Source organism: Ambystoma mexicanum, chromosome 9 (assembly GCF_040938575.1).
Source record: "Ambystoma mexicanum isolate Mex_15411 chromosome 9, UKY_AmexF1_1, whole genome shotgun sequence".
Classification (NCBI taxonomy): domain Eukaryota; kingdom Metazoa; phylum Chordata; class Amphibia; order Caudata; family Ambystomatidae; genus Ambystoma; species Ambystoma mexicanum.
The window spans coordinates 1507855920-1507863490 of NC_090931.1; positions in this window are offsets into that span (position 1 = coordinate 1507855920).

Genomic DNA, 7571 nt, shown 5'->3' on the forward strand with positions numbered 1-7571 from the left:
TTGGTGCTCACTGCTTGTAAATCGAATGGCATAATGATACCTGGTGCTCTTTCTTAGGGAACAGCTGGCCTAAACAATAATTCAGCAGGTTTGCGCACTGTCTTGTCCTGAATCACAGGCACCCATTCTAACAATACTGTTACTCTGGATGGAGGGGCACTCCCTGCATGGTGCTGTCACTTCAAAGTGCTTGTGTTATTGCTGCAGCTCTAGCATGGTATATGCCTGGTGTTGAAAACAATATAGAACAGCCTGTAACACCTTATAGTGCGCCTGTACACAATATAGAAACACTTGTGTACAGGCGCGTTATAAATGCCATATCATATACCTTCCTCTGTGAATTAAATGGTCATGTTCAGTTCACTCAGGGGATCCCTGCCCAGAAGGTTAACTGGAGTATCTTTCGAATACACAAAGGATGCTGACAACTCCTTTGTGCCTACAGTGATGGGTAAATCTTCAGTGAAAGGAAGCAATACAGTTGCCCCAGAGAATCCCTGCATGCCCATTGTTTTATCTGACAAGGGAAACTGTCCTTCCCTGATAAAGGACTTGGCAGCTCCTGTGTCAATTATAAAAGAAAATGTTTGGTCTCCTATTCTCACTACTACCCGGGGCTCCTCGTCTGGATCGGAAGTAAATAACAGTACTGGGCACATTAGCACTCTATATGGGCAGTCCTATTGGGGATAAATGTTTGTTTGCCCCCTAAGACTCTCACTCCGGAGTAATGAGTTACTCTACCTTGTGGCAGATTTCTTTATCCCCTGGCTGAATGGGGGCCTGTGTGGGTACCTGCTACATTTGCATCTGTATGGCATTCAGTGGTGATTACTGGATCAGCTGATACTGCATGGAGACTGGGATGTGCATGGATTCTGGGGCACATGGGATGACTGGGGGCAGCATCTGAAATGGTGGGTGGTAGGTGAGCCGAAATGCTGGACCACTAGGGTTACTATATGAAAAATGTGGCCTGCTTCTGCATTCTTGCGCAAAATACCCTATCTTTCCACAAGACCAACACTGTCCTCCAAACCTGGGTTTCATTCCTCCCCATCTGTTTCTGGTACCCCTTTGGTAATTACCCCTTGCCCTCTGGAAACCTTCAGTTTCCCATCAACCATCCCCTTCTGTCCATCCCTGCTGGGTGTTCTGGACCTGCTGCCCTTCCGTTGTGTTGGTAATCATTTCCCCTTACATGCTGTATTTAGATAGCTTTTCTAGACTAATTTAGCCTCTGGCTTCTGTGCTTGCTATGCATTCTCTTTCTCATTTTCTTGCCTTCTCCTACAAAAATGAACTATATGTGACTGTATTTTGGGCCATCCCTTCACTTCGATACCAACTACTTTATCAAAATCAGTTTGCACTTCTGTGGAAAGACCCCAGTGCAACATGTAATAAGGCAGCTATATTTTTGTCCCATCCTTCTCCTTCTCTAATTGCCACATCTCCTGAATCTGGTGAATGTAAAGTGCAGGATCTTCATCTGCCCTCAATGTGTGGGCCATGATGGAATTTATGTCAGGTGTGTCAGGGTATGTGTCCCTCGATGCATTCCATACGTGCGCTTGACAGTTGTTGAATGTGGACAGAACTGCTAATCTAAGCAAATGACATGTGTACTGAGCCACTAAAAAAAGACCAGCTCTCCAAATTAATAGAATGTATGCAGTCTGTACTCCCTTTCATGTTTAGGATGCTGCACCTGCATGCCAACAGCTGCCAAGTCTGTCGTGCAATTGCCGTTGGCAATGGGATCCATGATGGTTGTGTGAGCTGTGCACTTCACCACCGCTACTGCTGTAGAGAGGGACAACATATCTATTAACCTGGAGAGTAACACAGCATGCTGCACAGGCGTGCCATCCGATTATTTTTTAACCCTCGCCTGCACCATCTGGATAGGCCTGAATGTACTTTGGATGTGTCATAAGATGAGTCTGAGTAAATAGTGGTGGAAGCACTCAGGTCATTCTAATGCTGTGATTAGGGCCACAAGTTCCACAGAGTTGTATGTGGACAGTGGCACGTTTGCTAACACATGGTATTCCCCTGCTTCGAGGCTGACTACTGCCGCATCTGTGCACCTGACCCCCTATTCTCTGATAAATTATAGATGAACCATCAATGAAAAGCATATGTGGTGCAATCATGTGTCATTTGTGTGCACTGACTCTGCAAAAAATGCTGCTGGATTGACGGTGTGACACCTCACAGTGTGAATAGTGGAGTTTGACAGAATTACCTCATGCCCTGATGCTTGTCTAAAATTACAAAAAACACATGCTCTACGTAAAGTCTGACTGTGCACCCCCATGATAATAGTAGATGATTTCTCTATGGCAAATGCAGCAGCTGCTAATGCCTGCTCACATGGGAAGTGTCCATGTATCAGTACCAGGAGACCACTGAAATAAGTGAGGGGCTTATGTCCCAGTGAGGTGTTTTGCGTGAGGACGGTTGTCATCATTTGGCCATTGGAGTGTGAGAACGCGAAACATTGTTTTTATATAATTGGGTGCTGCTAGAACAGGGGCATTACTGATAGTATTTTTAAGTACCTGAAACGAGTCAATCATCTGAGCTGTCAAAACAATAGGTGTTTTTGTTTTTTGCACTTCCTTTAGCCCTTGCAGTAGGGGTTTGGTGTATGGTAGAATAGTTGAATATCCATTCTTGACAATAGTTACATAGCCTTAGAGACTGCTGCCTCTGCTTGACTGTGGTTGTCTGTGGTGTGTTTTGCACTGCTGTTGCCCTATCTGGTGTTATTCCTCTCCCTGCTGGTGATATTATATGCCCCAGATATACAACTTCTTGCTGACAATACTGCAGTTTGGCTTGGTCTACTTTGTAAACCCTTTTCTGTCAGTAGTATTCATATTTGTACTGAATAATGTACTGAATAATGGCAGCATTGCTCTTCTGTTGTACTACAGATGAGAAGGTCGTCCAGGTACTGGATGACCATGCTCTTGTTGGTATGGAAATGATCCTATCCCACCCGCCTAGGCACTTCCAAGTTAGGAAAATTCCATATGACATGATATAACCTACAAGGGGGAAGTTGCTCCCTCCCAAGGGTGCATACAAATGAGAAATAGGTGACACACACAAGGACAATCCCAACAGGCACTGTTGCAATTATCGTAGACGATGAGCACAGGGCAGACCCCAAACCTTGGAATGGGAGGTAACAATGGGAATGGGAGAAATCCATCAGCACACAGTGGGCCAAAATTGTATATGGACTAGGACAGCTCACTGGGAACTCTGATGTGTTCTATCCTATCAGTGACACTAGACCCTCACAGGGAACCTAGGGTGGATGTCATTATAGGGGTTAAAGAATATTCCTTCCTAGTTGACACGGGAGCAACACGCTTGTGCATACGTGAAGGCAAGTTTTCCTTGTCCGGCGAGGCCATAGATACTAAGAGTTTTACAGGAGCTACCAGTCGTGTTCCCTTCACACATGCACTTCCAGTCTCCATAGGAGAATGTGAGATAAACGTGCCTTTACTATATTCACGTCAGACCCCAGTAAACATTTTGGGGAGAGACTTAATGACGAAGTTAAACATGATAATCTCGTTCACGGAGGAGGGCATAGTATGTTCAACACCATGAATGCACTATTCAAATGTATGCAAAATGATAAGAGCATATGCAGGACACACAGCCATGAGGGCTATTTTATTTTATTTATTTATTGCATTTGTTACACGCCCAAACCCTTAGGTGCCACGGCGAGGTGACAGACAGCTTGATAAAGACATTTGGTCGTAGACCCTTACAAGGAAGACAGTGTTACAGATGTATAATATTTACAAAGATACCCAGAAATATTCGCATATGGTATGCGTGTGCTTATGGCAGGATTGCCAGGCCTTGCAGACAGAATCATGAGAACCCCTGATAAGTTTTTATTTAAACCAAGAATACTGATGCACGAGGAGGAGGGAAAAGTATTTCCCTTGATGATACACACAGCTGCATTGTGAGGGAGACTGGCCTTGATTGACGGTTATGACGACGAGGGCCGACAATGGTATGCAGTAATTGCCATTGAAGAGGGCTATCGATTGACTGATGTCACCGATGATGATCTGTTTGAAGAACAAGCAGATATGAGAGAGATGATGGTGAAAGTGAGTCTCACCTTTTGGGTGAGAATGATCAAAAGAGAAGTACCTCAGAGAATGATGTTGGCACGAAACCGTCCTGACTATTTTGATGACGACATGGCCCAAGTGCCTGTCTCAGTATGGACTGCAGGACCCTATGACGTAGGCCTCTTGAAGGGGGTTGGAGAAGTTGAAACCAGGAGCAATCCTCCCAAGAGCACAGCAATATTCCATGTCCAGAGAGGCAGAAGAAGGGATTTTTAAGACAATTTCGGCTATGATAGAGCAAGGCATCTTAGTGACATCAGAGTCGTCATGGAATATGTCAGTTTACCCTGTGAAAAAAGTAAAGGGGGGTCTTGGAGGCTAATCCAGGATATACGCCCAATAAATGATATTGTTGAGGCCGAGTTCCCTCTAGTCCCTAACCCGTCTACAATTCTATGTAACATACCCGTTGAGGCATGATATTTCACGGTGATTGACTTGAAAATGCATTTTTCTCAATCTTGTTGCACCGTGACTCACAGGATCTGACGTCATTCATGTTCAGACAAATGCGTCTGAAAAGCATGAGGCTGCCACAGGGGTACTGTGAGTTTCATTCTATTTTCAACAGATGGACTTGAGCAATGTTGCATTAGAAAGTGTCATCCTGCAATACGTGGATGACATCTTAATTTGCAGAACCAGAGAAGAGCAATGCAGGCACGATTCTGTTCAGCTATTAACTATACTGGCTGAGAAAGGATATAAGGTTGAAAAAGAAAAGTTACAATATTGTCAACAAGAAGTGCTGTACATAGGTCAGCTGATCTCACATGAAGGAAAGAGAGGGACCCCAGAAAGGGCTGAAGCCATACTGAACACGGCTAAGCCACACACGATAAAACAATTTTTTGTTTTGTTTAAAAGAGTTTATTAGGCCTATGCAGCTATGTTAGGGCATGGGTCTTCGACTATAGCTCTTACACTAAGCCTTTACTTCAGGCCCTAAAGAAGACCCAAGTGACGAAAGAAAAGATTGAATGGTCTGAGACCATGGAGAAAGGATTTGCTGAACTCAAAAAAGCCATTTGCACAGCACCAGTTCTAGGGATCCCTAAGTATGCTGAGGAATTTTACCTGTTTTCACACGAATGGCAGCGTTATGACAGCAGTACTCACACAGAGAACCACGTTGGGGTACAAGCCCCTGGCATACTAGAGTGGGAATTTGGACCCAGTAATGAGAGGTCATTTTCCTTGCGAACAAAGTTTAGCTGCTGCAGCGTTCGCCATAGAGAAGGCTACAAACATTGTGATGGGATGCTCCATGACGTTGTACATCGAGCAATCACTATTTGCCATTATAGAGAAACCAAAGGGCATACTGACATCTCAGAGAGCTTCTGCTTATGAAGTGATCATATCAAATCCATCGATTAAAATAGTCCAATGTAAGATAGTGAACCCAGCTATGTTTATAGCAGAGCCAGTCACTGAAGGAGAACCAACACATGACTGTGCAAATTATGAAGAATTCTATGATGAAATTCCCAGGGTGAAAGAAAATGCCTTGGCAGAAGGAGAGATTGTCTTCATTGACGTGTCTTCAAGAATCGATCAAGGTGACGGACACAGATATACTGGCGTTGCTGTGATGAAACACACAGCAAATGGAGAATTTCGAGTGCTTCTTAGTGCACGAATACATCTCATTATTCAGCACAGGCTGCAGAATTATTGGCGTTAATAACCGCCATTGAGAATCACGCAGACCAGGAAGTAACGGTGTACAGTGACTCTGCCTATGTGACGTCAACATTGCACGCAGGCTTAGCGCGCTGGAAAAGGAGGGGCTACCTCCGAGCGGACGGCACGCCAGTGCAGCACACAGCCTTATTGGATAGGCTGATGAAAGCACTACAGATCCCAGTGGGCATAGCGGTCGTGAAATGCGCCGTCCACACGAAAGGGACAGATTTTATCTCACGCAGAAATCAAGCAGCAGACACGGAGGCCAAGAGTATGGCATCCAAAAGTGAGACGATCATGGCAGTGGAAGTTACCCACGCCAACGAGCAAATGATGGTTACACGAACTGCTTTTACATATAAGAAGAAAGTCTGATATTTTCATGGGTGTAATTCACCCCTCTTCCCACATCAACAATAGTATCAAATATCACAAAACTTTATTACAATTCCATATATTTCATAAAACAATCATAAAAATGATCATAGTACATAAGACCATTATGTTTAAAAACCACACAAGTTTAAACACCATAAGTGAGTAATGTTTGCAATTATTCCGTAAGGATCTTACACTGTGTGTACATCTCACACTCTGATTCCTATGCCACACTACTAATGGCCTATTTCCTATCGATGTAATGCAAACTACCCAACTTGTACAAGTTTCTGTCCTTGAGCTACAGTAATGTCGGACATTCTTCAGGGGACAAATTGTCTTGTGCCGAAATCTAGAACATTCTTCTTTTCTAGGGGAGAACCCTCTGTTCCCAGTAGTGAATCTTGGGCTTTTTCTGTAAAGTATTGTAGATTCCCAATTTCTTCAGGAATTCTAACATTTCCTTCCTCGCCCCTGTCTATTTCAATGCAGCATTATGTTGGAATATTGTTCAACCTCTCGGTCCCAAAGATTCCTTTATACTCTTTCCCATATACGGGTCAGTGAAAAAATTCTCTACTCCCCTTCATGTGTCAACTGTATATAAGTGTTGTCTCGCTCATCTTCACTGCCAGCCACAACAAACGAGCTGCCTCTGTGTCCCTGGAGAACTGCACCTGAAACTTACAATAATTTGGGGCAAACACAGCTAATGGAACTCCAAGGGGAGGCACCACAGGAAGAAAAGAATATTTGGAAACGTCGAGGGTGTTCTATAAACCCCTCGGACAGCTTGTGGAGACACGACAGCACTGGTAGACCAGTAATGCCTGTAGCCCTATTAAGGATAGCGCTGGAGCAGTTACATTATCCGGCGCACATGACAAAAGAGAATCTAGCAGCAATGCTTGCTGAAGACTGGTTCATACCAAATTTAGCTGAGCATGTTGCATTCTTTATAGTGAACTGTATAATTTGCTAGCAATTCACGGCTGGGCACACATTAAAAGTAATGAGAGAAGTCATCCTAAGGCCAAATGGGCCTTTTCAGCACTTGCATATCGATTACGCCAACATGATTCAAGTATGTAACGGGTACAGATACTTAATTGTTGCGGTGTGTCCATTCTCTAGATGGATTGAGGCAGGTCCATGTACACACCCAGACTCTACCTGTGCGGCCACATTTTTTGTGAGGGAAGTGTTCCCCAGGTGGGAGGTGTGCGAGGTCATGACATCAGATAATGGCCCTCACTTTGTTAATACGATATTTGAACAGATTAGCTTGCTGCTTTGTATAAAGCACAAGTTCTCGTCAGC